The following is a 26,383-nucleotide window of genomic DNA, read 5'->3' as shown; positions in this document are numbered from 1 at the left end:
TTCGAAGGCCTAACATAACAAACTTGGGCTGGCTGTAGGCACTTTTAAATTGGTTCCAGGGGTACACGGGCAGCAGTGGTCTGGTCAGTGGAAGTCTAGTGGAAGGAGTGACCGCAGACAGGCTTCCAAGGCCTAACATAACAAACTTGGGCTGGCTGTAGGCACTTTTAAATTGGTTCCAGGGGTACACGGGCAGCAGTGGTCTGGTCTGTGGAAGTCTAGTGGAAGGAGTGACCGCAGACAGGCTTCGAAGGCCTAACATAACAAACTTGGGCTGGCTGTAGGCACTTTTAAATTGGTTCCAGGGGTACACGGGCAGCAGTGGTCTGGTCAGTGGAAGTCTAGTGGAAGGAGTGACCGCAGACAGGCTTCGAAGGCCTAACATAACAAACTTGGGCTGGCTGTAGGCACTTTTAAATTGGTTCCAGGGGTACACGGGCAGCAGTGGTCTGGTCAGTGGAAGTCTAGTGGAAGGAGTGACCGCAGACAGGCTTCGAAGGCCTAACATAACAAACTTGGGCTGGCTGTAGGCACTTTTAAATTGGTTCCAGGGGTACACGGGCAGCAGTGGTCTGGTCAGTGGAAGTCTAGTGGAAGGAGTGACCGCAGACAGGCTTCGAAGGCCTAACATAACAAACTTGGGCTGGCTGTAGGCACTTTTAAATTGGTTCCAGGGGTACACGGGCAGCAGTGGTCTGGTCAGTGGAAGTCTAGTGGAAGGAGTGACCGCAGACAGGCTTCGAAGGCCTAACATAACAAAATTGGGCTGGCTGTAGGCACTTTAAATTGGTTCCAGGGGTACATGGGCAGCAGTGTATGGTCAGTGGAAGTCTAGTGGAAGGAGTGACGGCAGACAGTCTTCGAAGGCCTAACATAACAAAATTGGGCTGACTGTAGGCACTTTTAAATTGGTTCCAGGGTAACACGGCCAGCAGTGGCCTGGTCAGTGTAGTAGTTGTAGAAAGAAGGGACCGCAGACAGGCTTCGAAGGCCTAACATAACAAAAATGTCAAAACAATGGTATTGTCAGTGCCAGGCATTGAAGGATGTCAGCGCCTAGACTACACATTGGTGAAGCTGTGAGAGATAATTTTGCTAGTGGTAGAGCACTGTTTGAGCTGGGGGGGGGAACTGTCTTGTGGCCGGCGGTACAGGCACAGGGCCCCTCATATTACAACGGTGTGTCTGACGTTGGGTGCGCACCACCACCGCCAGAGACACTTTATTGTACTATGAGGGACCCAGTGGCAGTGCCGTCGACCAAAAGCGGCCACACCCACCTCTTCAGACAAACAGCACTCTCAAGGGTCCAAGCGCAAAGTGGCGATAGCACGGCCCCGTGTGGGGAGTTTGGCCATTTCGTGAGGTGGAAACATGTCGTATGCTGGACAATCAGGTGAAGAAAATTACGAGATTGGAAAAGTCATTCAGAATAGTCCACAGGCAAGACCTTTTCATAGGAAAGCTAGGTGTCAGCCGGGCAGGGTGGGGCAAAAGATTTTGAAATCCAGTTGTGGTTCATTTTAATGAAGGTTAGATCATCTACATTTTGGGTAGCCAGACGAGTCCTTTTTTCTGTTAGTATTGAACCTGCAGCACTGAATACTCTTTCTGATAGGACACTAGCTGCCGGGCAAGCAAGCTCCTGCAATGCATATTCTGCCAATTCTGGCCAGGTGTCTAATTTGGATGCCCAGTAATCAAATGGGAATGACGGTTGAGGGAGAACGTCGATAAGGGATGAAAAATAGTTTGTAACCATACTGGACAAATGTTGTCTCCTGTCACTTTGAATTGATGCTGCAGTACCTGTCCTGTCTGCGGTCATAGAAAAATCACTCCACAACCTGGTCAGAAAACCCCTCTGGCCAACGCCACTTCTGATTTCTGCCCCTCTAACACCTCTGGTCTGCTGGCCCCTGGAGCTCGTGTGAGAACGATCACGGGCGCTGTGTGCAGGGAATGCCAGAAGCAAACGGTCAACAAGAGTTGATTGTTTTGTTGCTAATATTAGTTCCAAGTTCTCATGTGGCATAATATTTTGCAATTTGCCTTTATAGCGAGGATCAAGGAGGCAGGCCAACCAGTAATCGTCATCGTTCATCATTTTTGTAATGCGTGTGTCCCTTTTGAGGATACGCAAGGCATAATCCGCCATGTGGGCCAAAGTTCCCGTTGTCAAATCTGCGGTTGTGCTTGGTTGAGGGGCAGTTGCAGGCAAATCTACGTCACTTGTGTCCCTCAAAAAACCAGAACCCGGCCTTGCCACGCCACCAATTTCCCGTGCCCCCGGGAAAGCTTCCTCATTAAAAATATACTCATCCCCATCATCCTCCTCATCCTCCACCTCCTCTTCGCCCGGTACCTCGTCATGTACACTGCCCTGACCAGACAATCGCTGACTGTCATCAAGGCTTTCCTCTTCCTCTGGTGCAGACGCCTGATCCTTTATGTGCGTCAAACTTTGCATCAGCAGACGCATTAGGGGGATGCTCATGCTTATTATGGCGTTGTCTGCACTAACCAGCCGTGTGCATTCCTCAAAACACTGAAGGACTTGACACATGTCTTGAATCTTCGACCACTGCACACCTGACAACTCCATGTCTGCCATCCTACTGCCTGCCCGTGTATGTGTATCCTCCCACAAAAACATAACAGCCCGCCTCTGTTCGCACAGTCTCTGAAGCATGTGCAGTGTTGAGTTCCACCTTGTTGCAACGTCTATGATTAGGCGATGCTGGGGAAGGTTCAAAGAACGCTGATAGGTCTGCATACGGCTGGAGTGTACAGGCGAACGGCGGATATGTGCGCAAAGTCCACGCACTTTGAGGAGCAGGTCGGATAACCCCGGATAACTTTTCAGGAAGCACTGCACCACCAGGTTTAAGGTGTGAGCCAGGCAAGGAATGTGTTTCAGTTGGGAAAGGGAGATGGCAGCCATGAAATTCCTTCCGTTATCACTCACTACCTTGCCTGCCTCAAGATCTACAGTGCCCAGCCACGACTGCGTTTCTTGCTGCAAGAACTCGGACAGAACTTCCGCGGTGTGTCTATTGTCGCCCAAACACTTCATAGCCAATACAGCCTGCTGACGTATGCCAGTAGCTGCCCCATAATGGGAGACCTGGTGTGCAACAGTGGCAGGTGCGGATGGAGTGTTTGTGCGACTGCGGTCTGTGGACGAGCTCTTGCTTCTGCAGGAGGACGAGGAGGAGGAGGAGGAGGAGGGGGTGCGAACGGCTACAGACAACTGTTTACTAGACCGTGGGCTAGGCAGAACTGTCCCAAACTTGCTGTCCCCTGTGGACCCTGAATCCACCACATTTACCCAGTGTGCCGTGATGGACACGTAACGTCCCTGGCCATGCCTACTGGTCCATGCATCTGTTGTCAGGTGCACCTTTGTGCTCACAGATTGCCTGAGTGCATGGACGATGCGCTCTTTAACATGCTGGTGGAGGGCTGGGATGGCTTTTCTGGAAAAAAAGTGTCGACTGGGTAGCTCGTAGCGTGGTACAGCGTAGTCCATCAGGTCTTTGAAAGCTTCGCTTTCAACTAACCGGTAGGGCATCATCTCTAACGAGATTAGTCTAGCTATGTGGGCGTTCAAACCCTGTGTACGCGGATGCGAGGCTAAGTATTTCCTTTTTCTAACCATAGTCTCATGTAGGGTGAGCTGGACTGGAGAGCTGGAGATCGTGGAACTAGCGGGGGTGCCGGTGGACATGGCAGACTGAGAGACGGTGGGAGATGGTATTGTTGCCGCCGGTGCCCTAGATGCAGTGTTTCCTACTACGAAACTGGTGATTCCCTGACCCTGACTGCTTTGGCCTGGCAAAGATACCTGCACAGATACAGCAGGTGGTGCGCTAAATGGTGGTCCTACACTGCCGGAAGGGATGTTGCGTTGATGACTAGCTTCATTGGCCGAGGGTGCAACAACCTTAAGGGACGTTTGGTAGTTAGTCCAAGCTTTCAAATGCATGGTGGTTAAATGTCTATGCATGCAACTAGTATTAAGACTTTTCAGATTCTGACCTCTGCTTAAGGAAGTAGAACATTTTTGACAGATGACTTTGCGCTGATCAATTGGATGTTGTTTAAAAAAATGCCAGACTGCACTCTTTCTAGCATCGGATACCTTTTCAGGCATTGCAGACTGAGCTTTAACCGGATGGCCACGCTGTCCTCCACCAGGTTTTGGCTTTGCCACGCGTTTTGGGCAAGATACGGGCCCGGCAGATGGAACCTGTGGCGATGTTGATGCCTGCTGCGGCCCCTCCTCCTCCTCTGCTTCAGAACTGCTGCCGCCTGCACCCTGTTCCCCCAATGGCTGCCAATCGGGGTCAAGAACTGGGTCATCTAATAACTCTTCTTGTACCTCCTGCGCAACTTCGTCTGTGTCACCGTGTCGTTCGGTGGTATAGCGTTCGTGATGGGGCAACATAGTCTCATCAGGGTCTGATTCTTGATCAGCACCCTGCGAGGGCAATGTTGTGGTCTGAGTCAAAGGACCAGCATAGTAGTCTGGCTGTGGCTGTGCGTCAGTGCACTCCATGTCAGAATCAATTTGTAATGGGCATGGACTGTTAACTGCTTCACTTTCTAAGCCAGGGACGGTATGTGTAAAGAGCTCCATGGAGTAACCCGTTGTGTCGCCTGCTGCATTCTTCTCTGTTGTTGTTTTTGCTGAAGAGGACAAGGAAGTGACTTGTCCCTGACCGTGAACATCCACTAACGACGCGCTGCTTTTACTTTTACCAGTTTCACGAGATGAGGCAAAAGAGCTAGAGGCTGAGTCAGCAAGATAAGCCAAAACTTGCTCTTGCTGCTCCGGCTTTAAAAGCGGTTTTCCTAATCCCAGAAAAGGGAGCGTTCGAGGCCTTGTGTAGCCGGACGACGAACCTGGCTCCACAGCTCCAGACTTAGGTGCAATATTTTTTTCCCCACGACCACCTGATGCTCCACCACTACCACTACCCTCATTACCAGCTGACAATGAACGCCCCCGGCCACGACCTCTTCCACTAGACTTCCTCATTGTTTTAAAAACGTAACCAAACTAACGTTATTTGTTGCAGTCACACAACTTACACGGTGAGCTATAACTTCAGTATGATTTAGCTACCCCTTTACAGGTTGGTGAGACCACAGCGAAAATCAGGCCCAATGTTACACACTCTTTTTTTGGTGGCTGCAAATTAGAGAGATGCCCCACACGCAGGACTGTCACTGAAGCACAAATGTTAATATTAATGTCACACTATTATTTTTTTTTTATTTTTTTTTTTTTCAGGAACACTTTAGAAACCCCCCCAAAAAAAAAAAATAGATTTTTGCAGGGAGAATTTAGAAAACAAATGTAACAAACTATATGCTTTCTATGGGCCACTGAGTGAGAGATGACGCACACAGGAATCAGGAGTGGCACACAAGCCCAGAGGCCAATATTTTTCTACCAATGATTGATGGAGTTATTTTCTCTGGTAGATTTTGGAACCCAAATCAAGGAAAAAAAATGTAGGCTTTCTATGGACCACAATTGGAGAGAGAGAGAGAGAGAGAGAGAGATGGCACACCCAGGAGTCAAGACTGGCACACAAGCAGAAAGGCCAATATTAATCTCCCATTTTTTGGGGGGTTTTGTTTTTTTTTTTTGTTTTTTTTTTTTTTCAGGGAGACTTTAGAAAAAAAAATAATAAAAAAAATATGATTTTATCAGGAAGAATTTAGAAACCAAATAAAATAAAATGATTTTTTCAGGGAGAATTTATAAAACAAATAAAAACAAAAATAGGCGTTCTATGGCCCACTGACTGAGAGATGACGCACACAGGAGTCAGGAGTGGCACACAAGCCCAGAGGCCAATATTTTTCTACCAATGATTGATGTAGTTATTTTCTCTGGTAGATTTTGGAACCCAAATCAAGGAAAAAAAATATAGGCTTTCTATGGACCACAATTGGAGAGAGAGAGAGAGAGAGAGAGAGATGGCACACCCAGGAGTCAAGACTGGCACACAAGCAGAAAGGCCAATATTAATCTCCCACTGTTTTTTTTGTTTGTTTTTTTTTTTTTTTTTTCAGGGAGACTTTAGAAAAAAAAATAATAAAAAAAATATGATTTTATCAGGAAGAATTTAGAAACCAAATAAAATAAAATGATTTTTTCAGGGAGAATTTATAAAACAAATAAAAACAAAAATAGGCGTTCTATGGCCCACTGACTGAGAGATGACGCACACAGGAGTCAGGAGTGGCACACAAACCCAGAGGCCAATATTTTTCTACCAATGATTGATGTAGTTATTTTCTCTGGTAGATTTTAGAACCCAAATCAAGGAAAAAAAATATAGGCTTTCTATGGACCACAATTGGAGAGAGAGAGAGAGAGAGAGAGAGAGAGAGAGAGATGGCACACCCAGGAGTCAAGACTGGCACACAAGCAGAAAGGCCAATATTAATCTCCCACTGTTTTTTTTGGTTGTTTTTTTTTTTTTTTTTTCAGGGAGACTTTAGAAAAAAAAATAATAAAAAAAATATGATTTTATCAGGAAGAATTTAGAAACCAAATAAAATAAAATGATTTTTTCAGGGAGAATTTAGAAAACAAATAAAACCAAAAATAGGCGTTCTATGGCCCACTGACTGAGAGATGACGCACCCAGGAGTCAAGACTGGCACACAAGCAGAAAGGCCAATATTAATCTCCCACTGTTTTTTTTTTTTTTTTTCAGGGAGACTTTAGAAAAAAAAATAATAAAAAAAATATGATTTTATCAGGAAGAATTTAGAAACCAAATAAAATAAAATGATTTTTTCAGGGAGAATTTAGAAAACAAATAAAACCAAAAATAGGCGTTCTATGGCCCACTGACTGAGAGAGAGAGAGAGATGGAACGCTTAGTACTGGCACACAAGCCCAAAGGGCAATATTAATCTCCCTTTTTTTTTCCAGGGAGAATTTCTAAAACCCAAAAAAAAAAAAAAATAGGCTTTCTATGGCCCACTATTTGTGAGAGAGATGGGACGCTCAGGACTGGCACAGATGGCACGCTCAGGACTGGCACAGAAGCCCAGAGGCCAATATTAATCTCCCTTTTTTTCTGGGAGAATTTATAAAACCAAAAAAATATTTAAATAGGCTTTCTATGGCCCACTATTTGTGAGAGAGATGGCACGCTCAGGACTGGCACAGATGGCACGCTCACAACTGGCACACAAGCCCAGAGGCCAATATTAATCTCCCTTTTTTCAGGGAAAATTTATAAAACCAAAAAAAAAATTAAATAGGCTTTCTATGGCCCACTATTTGTGAGAGAGATGGCACGCTCAGGGCTGGCACAGATGGCACGCTCAGGACTGGCACACAAGCCCAGAGGCCAATATTAATCTCCCTTTTTTTCAGGGAGAATTTATAAAACCAAAAAAAAAAATAAATAGGCTTTCTATGGCCCACTATTTGTGAGAGAGATGGCACGCTCAGGGCTGGCACAGATGGCACGCTCAGGACTGGCACACAAGCCCAGAGGCCAATATTAATCTCCCTTTTTTTCAGGGAGAATTTATAAAACAAAAAAAAAAAATAAATAGGCTTTCTATGGCCCACTATTTGTGAGAGAGATGGCACGCTCAGGGCTGGCACAGATGGCACGCTCAGGACTGGCACACAAGCCCAGAGGCCAATATTAATCTCTCTTTTTTTCAGGGAGAATTTATAAAACCCAAAAAAAAATAAAATAGGCTTTCTATGGCCCACTATTTGTGAGAGAGATGGCACACTCAGGACTGGCACACAAGCCCAAAGGCCAATATTAATCTCCCACTGTATTTTTATCAGGGAGAATTTATACACCCCACAAAAAAAAATACAGAAAAATGAAAAGGCTTTCTATGGCCCACTATGTGAGAGAGATGGCACACACAGGGATGGCACTCTAGCAGAAATGCCAAATTGCCAATCTTAATCTCCCACCAAAAAAAAAAAAAAAAAAAAAAACAGGGAATGTCCTACAATTACTATCTCCCTGCCTGCAGTAATCTCAGCCAGGTATGGCAGGCAGCTACTATCTCCCTGCCTGCAGTAATCTCAGCCAGGTATGGCAGGCAGCAATAAGGAGTGGACTGATGCACAAATGAAATAAAAAGTGTGGACAAACAAAAAAGATAGCTGTGCAGAAAGGAAGGAACAAGAGGATTTGTGCTTTGAAAAAAGCAGTTGGTTTGCACAGCGGCGTACACACAGCAATGCAGCTATCAGGGAGCCTTCTAGGGCAGCCCAATGAGCTACAGCGCTGAGGGGAAAAAAAAAAAAAAAAAAACTTCCACTGTCCCTGCACACCGAGGGTGGTGTTGGACAGTGCAAATCGCTGCAGCACAAGCGGTTTTGTGGTTAATGGACCCTGCCTAACGCTATCCCTGCTTCTGACAAAGCGGCAGCAACCTCTCCCTAAGCTCAGATCAGCAGCAGTAAGATGGCGGTCGGCGGGAACGCCTCTTTATAGCCCCTGTGACGTCGCAGACAGCAAGCCAATCACTGCAATGCCCTTCTCTAAGATGGTGGGGACCAGGACCTATGTCATCACGCTGCCCACACTCTGCGTTTACCTTCATTGGCTGAGAAATGGCGCTTTTCGCGTCATTGAAACGCGACTTTGGCGCGAAAGTCGCGTACCGCATGGCCGACCCCGCACAGGGGTCGGATCGGGTTTCATGAAACCCCGACTTAGCCAAAAGTCGGCGACTTTTGAAAATGTTCGACCCGTTTCGCTCAACCCTAGTGGTGACATTTCAACCCGTTTTACGGCGGACCTCAATAGTTCCTCTGGGTAACCTCTATTCCGTAACCTCTCACAAAGCTCCTTGGATTGACGATCATAGCCTTCTTGTGTGTTATTTACTCGCCGTATTCTCAGTAGTTGGCTATATGGCAGAGAACCCTTAGTGTGGTATGGGTGAAAACTATTAAAATGAAGGATAGAATTCCCTGCAGTAGGCTTACGGAATAGGGAAGTATGTATGTTACCATCTATCACCTCTACCATAACGTCTAAAAAGTCAAGCTGAAGACCCCCGAATCTGTGGGTGAAGGACATCCCCATATTATTATTACCATTAAGATAACTAACGAAAGAGTCAAATTCCGCCTCAGTGCCGTCCCATACCAAGAACAAATCATCGACATATCTTAAAAGAAGTTTGATGTGTTTCAAAAAAATATTGTTAACCCCTTCATGACCCAGCCTATTTTGACCTTAAAGACCTTGCCGTTTTTTGCAATTCTGACCAGTGTCCCTTTATGAGGTAATAACTCAGGAACGCTTCAACGGATCCTAGCGGTTCTGAGATTGTTTTTTCGTGACATATTGGGCTTCATGTTAGTGGTAAATTTAGGTCAATAAATTCTGCGTTTATTTGTGATAAAAACGGAAATTTGGCGAAAATTTTGAAAATTTCGCAATTTTCACATTTTTAATTTTTATTCTGTTAAACCAGAGAGATATGTGACACAAAATAGTTAATAAATAACATTTCCCACATGTTTACTTTACATCAGCACAATTTTGGAAACAAAATTTTTTTTTGTTAGGAAGTTATAAGGGTTAAAATTTGACCAGCGATTTCTCATTTTTACAATGAAATTTACAAAACCATTTTTTTTAGGGACCACCTCACATTTGAAGTCAGTTTGAGGGGTCTATATGGCTGAAAATACCCAAAAGTGACACCATTCTAAAAACTGCACCCCTCAAGGTACTCAAAACCACATTCAAGAAGTTTATTAACCCTTCAGGTGCTTCACAGCAGCAGAAGCAACATGGAAGGAAAAAATGAACATTTAACTTTTTAGTCACAAAAATTATCTTTTAGCAACAATTTTTTTATTTTCCCAATGGTAAAAGGAGAAACTGAACCACAAAAGTTGTTGTCCAATTTGTCCTGAGTACGCTGATACCTCATATGTGGGGGTAAACCACTGTTTGGGCGCACGGCAGGGCTTGGAAGGGAAGGAGCGCCATTTGACTTTTTGAATCAAAAATTGGCTCCACTCTTTAGCGGACACCATGTCACGTTTGGAGAGCCCCAATGTGCCTAAAATTTGGAGCTCCCTCACAAGTGACCCCATTTTGGAAACTAGACGCCCCAAGGAACTTATCTAGATGCATAGTGAGCACTTTGAACCCCCAGGTGCTTCACAAATTGATCCGTAAAAATGAAAAAGTACTTTTTTTCACAAAAAAATTCTTTTAGCCTCAATTTTTTCATTTTCACATGGGCAACAGGATAAAATGGATCCTAAAATGTGTTGGGCAATTTCTCCTGAGTACACCGATACCTCACATGTGGGGATAAACCACTGTTTGGGCACATGGTAAGGCTCGGAAGGGAAGGAGCGCCATTTGACTTTTTGAATGAAAAATTATTTCCATCGTTAGCGGACACCATGTCGCGTTTGGAGAGCTCCTGTGTGCCTAAACATTGGCGCTCCCCCACAAGTGACCCCATTTTGGAAACTAGACCCCCCAAGGAACTTATTTAGATGCCTAGTGAGCACTTTAAACCCTCAGGTGCTTCACAAATTGATCTGTAAAAATGAAAAAGTACTTTTTTTTCACAAAAAAATTCTTTTCACCTCAATTTTTTCATTTTCACATGGGCAGTAGGATAAAATGGATCATAAAATTTGTTGGGCAATTTCTCCCGAGTACGCCAATACCTCATATGTGGGGGTAAACCACTGTTTGGGCACACGGCAGGGCTCGGAAGGGAAGGCGCTCCATTTGACTTTTTGAATGGAAAATTAGCTCCAATTGTTAGCGGACACCATGTCGCGTTTGGAGAGCCCCTGTGTGCCTATGCATTGGAGCTCCCCCACAAGTGACCCCATTTTGGAAACTAGACCCCCCAAGGAACTTATCTAGATGCATATTGAGCACTTTAAACCCCAGGTGCTTCACAGAAGTTTATAACGCAGAGCCATGAAAATAAAAAATAATTTTTCTTTCCTCAAAAATGATTTTTTAGCCTGGAATTTCCTATTTTGCCAAGGATAATAGGAGAAATTGGACCCCAAATATTGTTGTCCAGTTTGTCCTGAGTACGCTGATACCCCATATGTGGGGGTAAACCACTGTTTGGGCGCACGGCAGGGCTCGGAAGGGATGGCACGCCATTTGGCTTTTTAAATGGAAAATTAGCTCCAATCATTAGCGGACACCATGTCACGTTTGGAGAGCCCCTGTGTGCCTAAACATTGGAGATCCCCCAGAAATGACCCCATTTTGGAAACTAGACCCCCAAAGGAACTAATCTAGATGTGTGGTGAGGACTTTGAACCCCCAAGTGCTTCACAGAAGTTTATAACGCAGAGCCATGAAAATAAAAAAAAAAAATTATTTTTTCAAAAATGATCTTTTAGCCTGCAATTTTTTATTTTACAAAGGGTAACAGGAGAAATTTGACCCCAAACGTTGTTGTCCAGTTTCTCCTGAGTACGCTGATACCCCATATGTGGGGGTAAACCACTGTTTGGGCACATGCCGGGGCTCGGAAGTGAAGTAGTGACATTTTGAAATGCAGACTTTGATGGAATGCTCTGTGGGCGTCACGTTGCGTTTGCAGAGCCCCTGATGTGGCTTAACAGTAGAAACCCCCCACAAGTGACCCCATTTTGGAAACTAGACCCCGAAAGGAACTTATCTAGATGTGTGGTGAGCACTTTGAACCCCCAAGTGCTTCACAGAAGTTTATAATGCAGAGCCGTGAAAATAATAAATACGTTTTCTTTCCTCAAAAATAATTATTTAGCCCAGAATTTTTTAATTTTCCCAAGGGTAACAGGAGAAATTTGACCCCAATATTTGTTGTCCAGTTTCTCCTGAGTACGCTGATACCCCATATGTGGGGGTAAACTACTGTTTGGGCACATGCCGGGGCTCGGAATTGAAGTAGTGACGTTTTGAAATGCAGACTTTGATGGAATGCTCTCCGGGCGTCACGTGCGTTTGCAGAGCCCCTGATGTGCCTAAACAGTAGAAATCCCCCACAAGTGACCCCATTTTGGAAACTAGACCCCGAAAGGAACTTATCTAGATGTGTAGTGAGCACTTTGAACCCCCAAGTGCTTCATAGAAGTTTATAATGCAGAGCCGTGAAAATAATAAATACATTTTCTTTCCTCAAAAATAATTATTTAGCCCAGAATTTTTTATTTTCCCAAGGGTTACAGGAGAAATTGGACCCCAAAAGTTGTTGTCCAGTTTCTCCTGAGTACGCTGATACCCCATGTGTGGGGGTAAACCACTGTTTGGGCACACGTCGGGGCTCAGAAGGGAAGTAGTGACTTTTGAAATGCAGACTTTGATGGAATGGTCTGCGGGCGTCACATTGCGTTTGCAGAGCCCCTTGTGTGCCTAAACAGTAGAAACCCCCCACAAGTGACCCCATTTTAGAAACTAGACCCCCCCAAGGAACTTATCTAGATATGTGGTGAGCACTTTGAACCCCCAAGTGCTTCACAGACGTTTACAACGCAGAGCCGTGAAAATAAAAAATCATTTTTCTTTCCTCAAAAATGATGTTTTAGCAAGCATTTCTTTATTTTCACAAGGGTAACAGGAGAAATTGGACCCCAGTAATTGTTGCGCAGTTTGTCCTGAGTATGCTGGTACCCCATATGTGGGGGTAAACAACTGTTTGGGTGCACGTCGGGGCTCGGAAGTGAGGGAGCACCATTTGACTTTTTGATTACAAGATTGGCTGGAATCAATGGTGGCGCCATGTTGCGTTTGGAGACCCCCTGATGTGCCTAAACAGTGGAAACCCCTCAATTCTAACTCCAACACACCCCTAACCATTATCCGAACTGTAGCCGTAACCCTAATCACAACCCTAACCCCAACACACCCGTAACCCCAACACACCCCTAACCCTAACCACAACCCTAATTCCAACCCAACCCTAGCCCTAAGGCTATGTGCCAACGTTGCGGATTCGTATGAGATTTTTCAGCACCATTTTTGAAAAATCCGCGGGTAAAAGGCACTGCGTTTTACCTGCGGATTTACCGCGGATTTCCAGTGTTTTTTGTGCGGATTTCACCTGCGGATTCCTATTGAGGAACAGGTGTAAAACGCTGCGGAATCCGCACAAAGAATTGACATGCTGCGGAAAATACAACGCAGCGTTCCCGCGCGGTATTTTCCGCATCATGGGCACAGCGGATTTGGTTTCCATATGTTTACATGGTACTGTAAACCTGATGGAACTCTGCTGCGGATCCGCAGCGGCCAATCCGCACCGTGTGCACATGGCCTAATTCTAAAGGTATGTGCACACGCTGCGGAAAACGCTGCGGATCCGCAGCAGTTTCCCATGAGTTTACAGTTCAATGCAAACCTATGGAAAACAAAAATCGCTGTACACATGCTGCAGAAAAACTGCACGGAAACGCAGCGGTTTACATTCCGCAGCATGTCACTTCTTTCTGCGGATTCCGCAGCGGTTTTACAACTGCTCAAATAGAAAATCGCTGTTGTAAAACCGCATTAAAATGCGCAGAAAAAACATGGTAAATCCGCCATAAATCCGCAGCGGTTTAGCACTGCGGATTTATCAAATCCGCAGCGGAAAAATCCGCAGAGGACCAGAATACGTGTGCACATCCCGAAACCCTAACCCTAACCCTACCCCTAACCCTAACCCTACCCCTAACCCTACCCCTACCCCTAACCCTAACCCTAACCCTAACCCTACCCCTAACCCTACCCCTACCCCTACCCCTAACCCTAACCCTAACCCTAGTTCTTACCCCAACCTTACTGGAAAAAAAAAAATATATATTTTTTTTATTGTCCCTACCTATAGGGGTGACAAAGGGGGGGGGGGTCATTTACTTTTTTTTTTTATTTTGATCACTGAGATATAATCTATCTCAGTGATCAAAATTCACTCTGAAACGAATCTGCCAGCCGGCAGATTCGGCGGGCGCACTGCACATGCGCTCGCCATTTTGGAAGATGGCGGCGCCCAGGAAAGAAGACGGACGGTCCCCGGGAGGCCAGGTAAGTATAAGGGGGGGAGATCAGGGCACGGGGGGGGGGGCGTCGGAGCACGGGGGGGGATCGGAACACGGGGGGCGGGTGGATTGGAGCACTGAGTGGGGGAATCACTGTGCGGGCCGGTGGATCGGAGCACGGGGGGTGGAATCGCTGTGTGTGGGGGGGATCGCTGTGCGGGGAGGGGATCGGAGTGCGGGGGGGGTTTGATTGGAGCACGGGGGTGTGATTGGAGCACGGGGGGAGCGGGCAGGAGGATGGGGGAGCGGAGCACAGGACCGAGGGGAGCGGACCACAGATTGGTGGGCTGGGGGGGCGATCGGAGGGGTGGGGTGGGTGCACATTAGTGTGTCCAGCCATGGCCGATGATATTGCAGCATCGGCCATGGCTGGATTGTAATATTTCACCATTTTTTTAGGTGAAATATTACAAATCGCTCTGATTGGCAGTTTCACTTTCAACAGCCAATCAGAGCGATCGTAGCCACGAGGGGGTGAAGCCACCCCCCCTGGGCTAAACTACCACTCCCCCTGTCCCTGCAGATCGGGCGAAATGGGAGTTAACCCTTTCACCCGATCTGCAGGGACGGGATCTTTCCATGACGCATATGCTGCGTCATGGGTCGGAATGGTACCGACTTTCATGACGCAGCGTATGCGTCAAAGGTCGGGAAGGGGTTAATAGAATAGATGAAATCTTCTTCGAAAACGGCCATGTACAGATTAGCAAAAGTACATGCAGCCGGGGTCCCCATGGCGGTACCCGTGGTCTGTCTGTACCAGGTGTCTAGGAAAGTGAAAGCGTTGTGGGTAAGGATAAAATCCAAACCTCCACACACAAAGTTGATATAAGCCTGGCTCTTATCTGTAGATTTCAAAATTCGTTCAATGGTATCAACACCCATTTTTTGGGGGATCTGGGTGTACAGACTGACCACGTCAATAGTCCAAAAGAGTAAATAGCGGCTGACAGCACTCTACATCGGAGCGCCCGTTCACCATCCAGGGAACCGTCCCGGATCCAATGTAGTCAGAGAAACGTAGAAAGAACAGCGCTCCATCCGGGTGTAGAATTTCTTAGAACAAATTTATTAAAGCCATAATCAAGCAACGTTTCGACCGGTATACGGTCTTTGTCAAGCATAAAACACAACAGGGGCAGCCATCTTAAATAGCAAGGGTGCCACACAGTGCACCAATCACCATCGATCACCTCCCCCACATATAATACATAACATCTAGAAAAAAAACAGACATCAATATTCAATATCTACATGTATCACAAATGAACCATCTTATAATATAAAAAACACCACAAAACGCCGTACAGATGCAGAGTTACTCCCATATTCATCCTGGATTCATACGGTGTTCTTTCCTGTATATCCGTTTCCATAGGGACACTCAGCCAATCATAGGATCCGTTGTCGATGTGTCCATGTCTCCAGGGGCGATCAACCAATAATGTCCTCCGATCTATGCAGTCTCACAGAGGTCACCCAACCCAGCGCCAGTCATTGGGGCAATATCCTATCCAGGTCAATCAACTCACCAAACAGAGCGCATAGATCCGCGCAGCCGCACAGGCAATGAATAGGACACCGCTCACGGCCGTGACCGCGATCCGCCCACCACGCATACCGCGCGTGCGCAACACAGGCACCCAGAACCCAAGTGCCGCCTGTATGCGCAGGCGCGCCACACCGATGTTCGGACACCGCCACAGATCCGAAGACGCCGCCCCCTCATATGTCCTGAGAGCGCAACGGCCACCAAGTGTGCGGACTGCCAGCAGGAACATAGAAGGCACTAGTAGTGATGCACTAACGCATCACTATCAGGGTGATCTACACACGAGTCCTCGATCTGTAAATCAAATACAAAAAACACAACCCACATATAGGACACTAAAAAAGCCCCCCTCATATATAACGATCAAAACAGAGGTAACATATGAACAACACTACCACAGAACATATGGAGAACCCCATCCGTCCCATCACATAAAAGCATCATACCAATAGATTTGCACGGCTACACATGTGAAAAAAACCACCAAACCATATAGACACTGAGGCAATCAAATAGCACAACGGAGACAGGAATAGCTATAAATATCCATTCATTCATATTTCTCACAAAGGAAATCCTTCCGATACTAGAAGATCCATCTCCATCACCCTATGATCGTCCCAGTGTCTACAAAATATAAATAAAATCATAACATAAAAAATGTCAAATGAACAAATGTCTATTAAAAGCAAACATCTACTGACGAATACCCTGCACAAGGGAATAGAACCAGATTAAACACAAGATAACAGATTGAAATCCAAATTTAAACCCTTAGGCTGTAACGTACCCAATGTGTAAATCCATCTCATCTCTTTTTTCTTTAATATTTGCACCCTATCACCACCTCTCCTTAACACGGGGACACTATCAATGACCCGGAAGCGAAGTTGATTCACAGAGTGTCTCATTTCCATAAAATGCTTAGGGATTGGTAAGTCTGTTAGGCCTGTTCTGATCGTACTTTTATGCTTGCTAATACGAATTTTGACTGCTGTAGTTGTCTCGCCTATATACGCCAGGCCACATGGGCAAACAATCATGTATATTACATAACTGGACAAGCAAGTATACCTTTCTTTCAAACTGATTTTTCTACCAGTATGAGGGTGATGAAAAACATCACCTTTCAGCATGTTGTTGCAACAGGCACAACCCAGACACGGAAAATTACCGAGCCTGGTTGTGCCCAAAAGTTGTTGTACCGGGGTTCTCTCAGATCCGACATCAGACCTTACTAATTTGTCCTTTAGATTCCGCCCCCTTCTGAACGACATCATCGGTGGTGACCTAAAGCCATCAATGGCCGGCAGGCCACGTTGGAGAAACGACCAGTGTTTTTTCAAGACCCATCCAATCTGGTTACTGGCAGAGTTATAAGTAGACACAAAGGGGATGCGCACATCAGGTGGTCTACTAAGTGGTTTCTTACCGATCCCGTCTCGTGCTATACCGCGGGCCTTAATCCTAAACCCATCCACCACCGTCCTTGGGTATCCCCTTTGTAAAAATTTTTTACACATCTCCTCCAGTCTTTGGTCGACTTTCTCCTCATCAGACACGATGCGTCTAACACGTATGAGTTGACTCCATGGCAGAGAACCCACCATTCTCCTAGGGTGATTACTATCAAACAATAAAAGGCTATTCCTATCAGTCTTGTTTGATAATAGCCTTTTATTGTTTGATAGTAATCACCCTAGGAGAATGGTGGGTTCTCTGCCATGGAGTCAACTCATACGTGTTAGACGCATCGTGTCTGATGAGGAGAAAGTCGACCAAAGACTGGAGGAGATGTGTAAAAAATTTTTACAAAGGGGATACCCAAGGACGGTGGTGGATGGGTTTAGGATTAAGGCCCGCGGTATAGCACGAGACGGGATCGGTAAGAAACCACTTAGTAGACCACCTGATGTGCGCATCCCCTTTGTGTCTACTTATAACTCTGCCAGTAACCAGATTGGATGGGTCTTGAAAAAACACTGGTCGTTTCTCCAACGTGGCCTGCCGGCCATTGATGGCTTTAGGTCACCACCGATGATGTCGTTCAGAAGGGGGCGGAATCTAAAGGACAAATTAGTAAGGTCTGATGTCGGATCTGAGAGAACCCCGGTACAACAACTTTTGGGCACAACCAGGCTCGGTAATTTTCCGTGTCTGGGTTGTGCCTGTTGCAACAACATGCTGAAAGGTGATGTTTTTCATCACCCTCATACTGGTAGAAAAATCAGTTTGAAAGAAAGGTATACTTGCTTGTCCAGTTATGTAATATACATGATTGTTTGCCCATGTGGCCTGGCGTATATAGGCGAGACAACTACAGCAGTCAAAATTCGTATTAGCAAGCATAAAAGTACGATCAGAACAGGCCTAACAGACTTACCAATCCCTAAGCATTTTATGGAAATGAGACACTCTGTGAATCAACTTCGCTTCCGGGTCATTGATAGTGTCCCCGTGTTAAGGAGAGGTGGTGATAGGGTGCAAATATTAAAGAAAAAAGAGATGAGATGGATTTACACATTGGGTACGTTACAGCCTAAGGGTTTAAATTTGGATTTCAATCTGTTATCTTGTGTTTAATCTGGTTCTATTCCCTTGTGCAGGGTATTCGTCAGTAGATGTTTGCTTTTAATAGACATTTGTTCATTTGACATTTTTTATGTTATGATTTTATTTATATTTTGTAGACACTGGGACGATCATAGGGTGATGGAGATGGATCTTCTAGTATCGGAAGGATTTCCTTTGTGAGAAATATGAATGAATGGATATTTATAGCTATTCCTGTCTCCGTTGTGCTATTTGATTGCCTCAGTGTCTATATGGTTTGGTGGTTTTTTTCACATGTGTAGCCGTGCAAATCTATTGGTATGATGCTTTTATGTGATGGGACGGATGGGGTTCTCCATATGTTCTGTGGTAGTGTTGTTCATATGTTACCTCTGTTTTGATCGTTATATATGAGGGGGGCTTTTTAAGTGTCCTATATGTGGGTTGTGTTTTTTGTATTTGATTTACAGATCGAGGACTCGTGTGTAGATCACCCTGATAGTGATGCGTTAGTGCATCACTACTAGTGCCTTCTATGTTCCTGCTGGCAGTCCGCACACTTGGTGGCCGTTGCGCTCTCAGGACATATGAGGGGGCGGCGTCTTCGGATCTGTGGCGGTGTCCGAACATCGGTGTGGCGCGCCTGCGCATACAGGCGGCACTTGGGTTCTGGGTGCCTGTGTTGCGCACGCGCGGTATGCGTGGTGGGCGGATCGCGGTCACGGCCGTGAGCGGTGTCCTATTCATTGCCTGTGCGGCTGCGCGGATCTATGCGCTCTGTTTGGTGAGTTGATTGACCTGGATAGGATATTGCCCCAATGACTGGCGCTGGGTTGGGTGACCTCTGTGAGACTGCATAGATCGGAGGACATTATTGGTTGATCGCCCCTGGAGACATGGACACATCGACAACGGATCCTATGATTGGCTGAGTGTCCCTATGGAAACGGATATACAGGAAAGAACACCGTATGAATCCAGGATGAATATGGGAGTAACTCTGCATCTGTACGGCGTTTTGTGGTGTTTTTTATATTATAAGATGGTTCATTTGTGATACATGTAGATATTGAATATTGATGTCTGTTTTTTTTTCTAGATGTTATGTATTATATGTGGGGGAGGTGATCGATGGTGATTGGTGCACTGTGTGGCACCCTTGCTATTTAAGATGGCTGCCCCTGTTGTGTTTTATGCTTGACAAAGACCGTATACCGGTCGAAACGTTGCTTGATTATGGCTTTAATAAATTTGTTCTAAGAAATTCTACACCCGGATGGAGCGCTGTTCTTTCTACGTTTCTCTGACCACGTCAATAGACGCCAGGGAGAACCCCGGCTGCCATACAAAATCCTGCACATGCCTGAGAAAAGAATTAGTGTCCTTGATATAGGACGGCACTGTAGAAAGTAGAGGGCGTAGCAACCAGTCAATATATTGGGATAGGGGCTCAGTTAGAGACCCCACCCCCGACACAATAGGTCTGCCAGGAGGAGCAGTGGAGGATTTATGAACCATAGGAAGGTAATACCAGTGAGGTTTTACTGGAAAACTAGGAAGCAACCTTTCAGCCTTCCTTTGAGAAATAACACCAACCTCCACTGCCCTCCTGAGGAAAGTACACAACTCCTCCTTAAATTTCTTTTTCTTTTTTTTTTTTTTTTTTTTACAAAACACTCTTTTATTTTTTACAAAGGCAGTACAAAATAAGTGCAGTTATGCTGCACAATATCATTTAAGGCAGCAAATTCAAAGGTCACAAACAATAAAATCCAATAATACAGTGTTCTCCTCATCAAGTCCAAATAAAAGGCAGTAATTGTACAAAATAATAAAAATGCCTCCTTGGGTAGAAAACCAAGTCTATATGATATAATTCTTATAAAAACAGACAAATTATAATAATAATTAAAAAACACAACACATAAAATGCAGTCTTCTCCCAAATAAATGAAGGTGCAATTTTATAACAATCTCCCAGTATTTTGTCGTTCTTTTTTTTTTAAGTAAATGTAAAGAATTGTTTTTAAGACATACATTTTTAATGAAATGCTAGTGCATAATAAAGCAGACATCAGCACAGCAGTCTCTATTATTTTGTATATATCCCAATTATGTCATCACATTGCTGGCATGTCTACATGCTACAGTCATAGCAGCAGGGCAAGGGGTAACAATAATATATAAAAACACCAAAAGAATATTGGCAATTTATAAAAAAAAAATTAAATTAGTGAATAAAAATATAATTTGCTTTATTAGAAAAAATTCCAGTCAGTAGCCATTTAAAGCAAGCTAAAAAGATGTGTGCATATATAAAACAAAACAGAGCAGACACACAAATATTTTTACAAAACTGTAGAAAAAAGTAATGTACAGTTAAGAATAGTAAAAACAATGACTCCCTTTTATACGTTTTTGCATGTGTGATAAATATTGACAACGAGCTGAAGAGCCCGGCGTTGCCTGGGCATAGTAAATATCTGTGGTTAGTTATAGCACCTCTCTTATTTTCCCATCATGCCTCTCATTTTCTCCCTTAGACCTCTCATTTTCTCCCTTACACCTCTCATTTTCTCCCTCACTCCTCTTATTTTCCCCCTCACTCCTCTCATTCCCCCCTAACACTTGTCATTTCGACCTGACATCTGTCATTTTCCGATCACTCCACTATTTTCCCTCACTCCTCTCATTTTGCACTCACACCTTTTCATTTTCACCTCAGTATATACATGTTTGTCATCTCCCTTATATAGAGTATACACCTGTATGTCTTCTCTTGTATATAGTATATACCTGTATGTCATCTCCCCTGTAAATAGTATATACCTGCTGTATGTCATCTCCTCCTGTATATTGTATACACCCATAAGTCATCTCCTCTATTATATACCTGTATGTCATCTCTTCTGTATATACTATATACCTGTATGTCATCTCCTACTATATATAGTATATACCTGTATGTCATCTCCCCTGTATATAGTATATACCTGCTGTATGTCATCTCCTCTATATACCTATGTCATCTCCTCTTTTATATAGTATATACCTGTATGTCATCTCCTCCTGTAAATATATATATATATATACGTGTGTCATCTCCTCCTGTATATAGTATGTACCTGTAAGTCATCTCCTCCAGGATATAGTATATAGCTGTGTATCATCTGCTCCTGTATATAGTATATACCTGTGTGTCATCTCCTCCAGTATATAGTATATACCTGTATGTCATCTCCTCCTGTATATAGTATATACCTGTGTGTCATCTCCACTGTATATAGTATATACCTGTGTGTCATCGCCCCTGTATATAGTATGTACCTGTATGTCATCTCCCCTGTATATAGTATATACCAGGTTGTCATCTCCTCCTGTATATAGTATATACCTGTGTGTCATGTCCTCCTGTATATAGTATATACCTGTATGTCATCTCCTCCTGTATATAGTATATACCTGTGTGTCATGTCCCCTGTATATAGTATATATGTGTGTGTCATCTCCTCCTGTATATAGTATATATCTGTGTGTCATCTCCTCCTGTATATAGTATATACCTGTATGTCATCTCCTCCTGTATATAGTATATATCTGTGTGTCATCTGCTCCTGTATATAGTATATACCTGTGTGTCATCTGCTCCTGTATATAGTATATACCTGTGTGTCATCTCCTCCTGTATATAGTATGTACCTGTGTGTCATCTCCTCCTGTATGTAGTATATACCTGTAAATCATCTCCTCCTGTATATAGTATATACCTGTGTGTCATCTCTCCTGTATATAGTATATACCTGTGTGTAATCTCCTGTATATAGTATATATCTGTGTGTCATCTCCTCCTGTATTAGACCGCGTTCACACATTATTTGGTCAGTATTTTTACCTCAGTATTTGTAAGCTAAGTTGGCAGTCTGATAAATCCCCAGCCAACAGGAAGCCCTCCCCCTGGCAGTATATATTAGCTCACACATACACATAATAGACAGGTCATGTGACTGACAGCTGCCGTATTTCCTATATGGTACATTTGTTGCTCTTGTAGTTTGTCTGCTTATTAATAGGATTTTTATTTTTGAAGGATAATATCAGACTTGTGTGTTTTAGGGTGAATTTCATGTGTCAAGTTGTGTGTGTTGAGTTGCATGTGGCGACATGCATGTAGCGACTTTTGTGAGATGAGTTTTGTGTGGCGACATGCGTGTAGCAACTTTTTGTGTGTCGAGTTGCATGTGACAGGTTAGTGTAGCAAGTTGTGCGCAGCAAGTTTTGCGCATGGCGAGTTTTGCGCGTGGTGAGTTTTATGTGTGGTGCGTTTTGAGTATGTGCAAGTTTTGTGTGAGGCAACTTTTACATGTGTTGCAACTTTTGTGCATGTGGCAATTTTTCCGTGTGTGCAAGTTTTGCGTGTGGCGAGTTTTCCATGAGGTGAGTTTTGCACGTGTGGCGAGTTTTGCGTGAGCCTAGTTTTGCATGTGACGAGTTTTGCGCGTGGCGAGTTTTGAGCGGCGACTTTTGTGTTTCGACTTTTATGTGGCGAGGTTGGTGTATGTGTGGTGAAATGTGTGCTGAGGGTGGTATATGTGTTCAAGCACGTGGTAGTTTGTGGCGCCTTTTGTGTGTGTGTTCATATCCCCGTGTGTGGTGAGTATCCCATGTCGGGGCCTCACCTTAGCAACTGTACGGTATATACTCTTTGGCGCCATCGCTCTCACTCTTTAAGTCCCCCTTGTTCACATCTGGCAGCTGTCAATTTGCCTTCAACACTTTTCCTTTCACTTTTTCCCCCTTATGTAGATAGGGGCAAAATTGTTTGGTGAATTTGAAAGCGCGGGGTTAAAATTTCACCGCACAACATAGCCTATGACGCTCTCAGGGTCCAGATGTGTGACTGTGCAAAATTTTGTTGCTGTAGCTGCGACACCTCCAACACTTTTCCTTTCACTTTTTCCCCATTATGTAGATAGGGACAAAATTGTTTAGTTAATTGGAACGCGCGGGGTTAAAATTTCTCTTCACAACATAGCCTATGACGCTCTCGGGGTCCAGACGTGTGACTGTGCAAAATTTTGTGGCTGTAGCTGCGACGGTGCAGATGCCAATTCCGGACATACATACATACATACACACATACACACATACACACACACATTCAGCTTTATATATTAGATTGTAGTAATGCTTGCTTCTCTTTGAATCAGTAGGCAATTAGGCAGAAATTGGCAGAGTTCCTGTTTAGGACATATGCCATATTTATTCTATAAACAATACTGGTATTATAAGTTTGATCTTCTAAACATGTTCAAATGTGGTGTAAAATACACTAAATATCAGCACCTCACCTAAACGATTTAGGTAGAAATGTCACTTTATGTATATGGAAATATGCATCTGCCAGCATTATTTGCTGACAAGATGAACCTCCAACTATAAGATCAGTGACAAGAACAAAATGCACTTGGTGCTTCTCCCAACTGTTGTACCACAACAAAAATCTCCCAATTAAGAACATTCCCGAAGCTTCACGTAGAGGAATTTTACAACAAAATCCCACATTTTATGAAGTGTTTCTATGATAATGCTTCTTTTGACCCCACTGTCATCACATGACAAGTGTTGATACATTTTTCATACATTTGTGATACATTTCTGAATACATCTTCTGTTCCTCAACTTTTCCACAAGATATTGCATCCCATGCACTGCTGAACTGATGTAATGGGCTTGCCAGCGATCTGTTCCTGGGTGCTGTAATACATTTCACTCTGTGGTCCTCTTTATCAGACATAGGTTTCATTAACAATGAACTGGTAAGAAGATTAGGAGTATCTTCCAGAAAATGTTGTTGTGTGAACAACTGAGCAGTCAAGTTCTCTTGTTCCCACAGACTGGAGAAAAAATGGCTAAATTTATGATTCGGAGACGGTGACTCCACCTCTTGCTTAATTTTCTTTAACATTGGCTCCTCTATTTCTTGGAGATCAGGTACAATGCCAGACTCCTCAGCCTCCTGCTTAATTACTTCCTGTAGGTCTTCGGCAAGGTGTGAAGGGGTGTGATGCGAAAGTTTAAGTGATCCATATTTGAATTCTTGTGCTGCTAAGGCATTTTTAAATGGTGTAGGAGTTCTTGGAGAACTGTCCAAAATTGACCTTTTTATAGCTGGCGTTCGAAGAATGGTATTTTCTTTTTGAAGTCGTGGTGTGTGGTCGCGGTGAAGAGGTGTAACTATAGTAGTTTTATGAGAGGCACAAAGTGGAGTAGATGTTAGGCTCGGGTGCTCCATATCCAAACTTTCATGTGCTGTGGTGTTTAAAAAAGAATCAATAAGCTGAAGAGTTTCTGAGTATTCAGGCAAGTTTTTCATCTGTATTAATAAATTAACACCAAAGCATCGAGCAGGTGAGGCACTGTCTTCGGGGAGACATCCATGGTCCATGGGGGGAGAAGGAGTACAGTTATGTGGCTCACCAAGACAGTACACAGGAGCACTATCGCCTTGAGGCCGAGAGTTATCAGCAATTGTTGTACTGTGCCATACAGGATATTCTTCTGCATGATTCGGTAATGCATGATGTCTCTTTAGTTCATTCTCTGTTGACATGAGTAATAATTCTAATTCTTTTATCCTCTTTTCTTTTTCTGGATCTTCATCATTATAGTGTCTCTGAACAACTGCTGTGGCTGGCTGAGGGACTTTGACTATATTAACATGCAATGCAACAGGATAAGGCGTATTTTGGGGATCAGTCATATGGTAGTAGAAGTTGTTCACTGGAGTATGGCTACTTTGAGAGATGTACGAAGAAGGTGGGGTGTGAGTGTTGAAGCCCAACAAGTGGTTGCTTTTTGGGAAATTTGTGGCTCCTGAAGGCTGATTGGTTTTGGATGATTCCTGCAGATAACCTTCCTGTTCGACCTTACGTCGCATAGTAGAATTCCAGTGGTTCTTGATAGCATTATCCGTTCTCCCAGGCAGAAGCTTTGCAATTTCAGCCCATCTATTTCCTAAACGTTTGTGAGCATCATATATTATCTTGTCTTCTTCTTCTGTCCAAGAGGTCTTCTTCACTTCTGGATTGAGATGATTGTGCCATCTCTCTGCACTGTTTGCCAATTCTACCTTTCAAGTGCTTTGCAATGACAGACCATATTTTGAACTAGTTCAATAACTCTTTGATCTTCTTCTTTAGTCCATGGACCTCTTATAAGTTCAGGGTTTAACACTTTCTGCCATCTATGTTGGCACTGAACATCTGTCCAGTTAGGAAGAAAACTAGCTATAACTTTCCAGTCTTCTGTTCCATTCTGTTCCACTAGCTTATTAAGCTTTTCATCCTCTTCACGGGTCCACCGTGTTTTGCCCAAATGCCGTTTTCCTTTGGACAACAGGCCATCATAATCATGCTCATACATTTCAATGTCATCTTCTTCTTCCTCTGAGCTGTATATACTGTTCCTCGGTCTCCTCGCCATCCTTACAGCAAGGTCAGGGGAGGCTGAGCAAGAAGGTGAATGTACTTCTCGCAAGAGGCTGGAGCTCTATGAAACTTTCACAGGAGGTGTATACGAGCAGGGGAGAGGGCGGGCAGCGGCCGGGAGGAGGGCGCAGCTCCACATGAAAGATGGTGCAGAAAAAAAAGATTCCCCCAGACAAAAGCGCACTCAGCACTCCCCCTCCCGCCAAATCTGCCCCCCCTTAAATTTCTGAGTGGGATCACCACTTAACCGGACATATGTTGTGGTGTCGGACAATTGACGATGCGCTTGTCAGATAGGATTCCCTAGGCAACAAGACCATCTTGCCCCCCTTATCAGCGGGGCGTATAATCACGTCAGTCCAGCTGGCCATCTCTCTCAAAGCTTGAGTTTCGCTCTGAGTGAGATTAGGAATGGCCTGCTTATATACCAGCGCTTCCATGTCTTTTAAGACTAATGTTTCAAAGAGATCGATCATGTTGCCAGGGGAAACCGGGGGCATAAATGAAGAAGGGATACCGCCCGTAAACGGAGGAATGGTACTGGGCCCAGAAATATCGACCTCATGTTCTACATTGGCCAGACTTAGCAAGCATGCAGCCTCATCATGTACAACGTGTCCTCTTGAGCATTAGCCATGAAACCTAATGGTCCAACCGCACTTGGACATTCACCCTCTAACCTTGTAGATTCCATAGAATTAGATAGGAAAT

At 44.4% G+C, this 26,383-nt stretch overlaps 1 protein-coding gene and 1 pseudogene across 1 annotated transcript in view; one reads left to right on the top strand and one right to left on the bottom strand.

Annotated features, from left to right (window-relative positions):
* Positions 1-26,383, top strand: part of LOC138675850 (uncharacterized) — a 156,639-nt gene that overhangs the window by 68,622 nt on the left and 61,634 nt on the right. The window lies entirely within an intron of this gene.
* LOC138675849 (transcriptional activator Myb-like) lies at positions 23,513-25,740 on the bottom strand (annotated as a pseudogene).

The sequence above is a fragment of the Ranitomeya imitator genome, chromosome 4 (assembly GCF_032444005.1).
Source record: "Ranitomeya imitator isolate aRanImi1 chromosome 4, aRanImi1.pri, whole genome shotgun sequence".
Taxonomy (NCBI): Eukaryota; Metazoa; Chordata; class Amphibia; order Anura; family Dendrobatidae; genus Ranitomeya; species Ranitomeya imitator.
The sequence above is the reverse complement of the archived record's forward strand: the minus strand, read 5'-3'. Positions and strand labels throughout refer to the sequence as shown.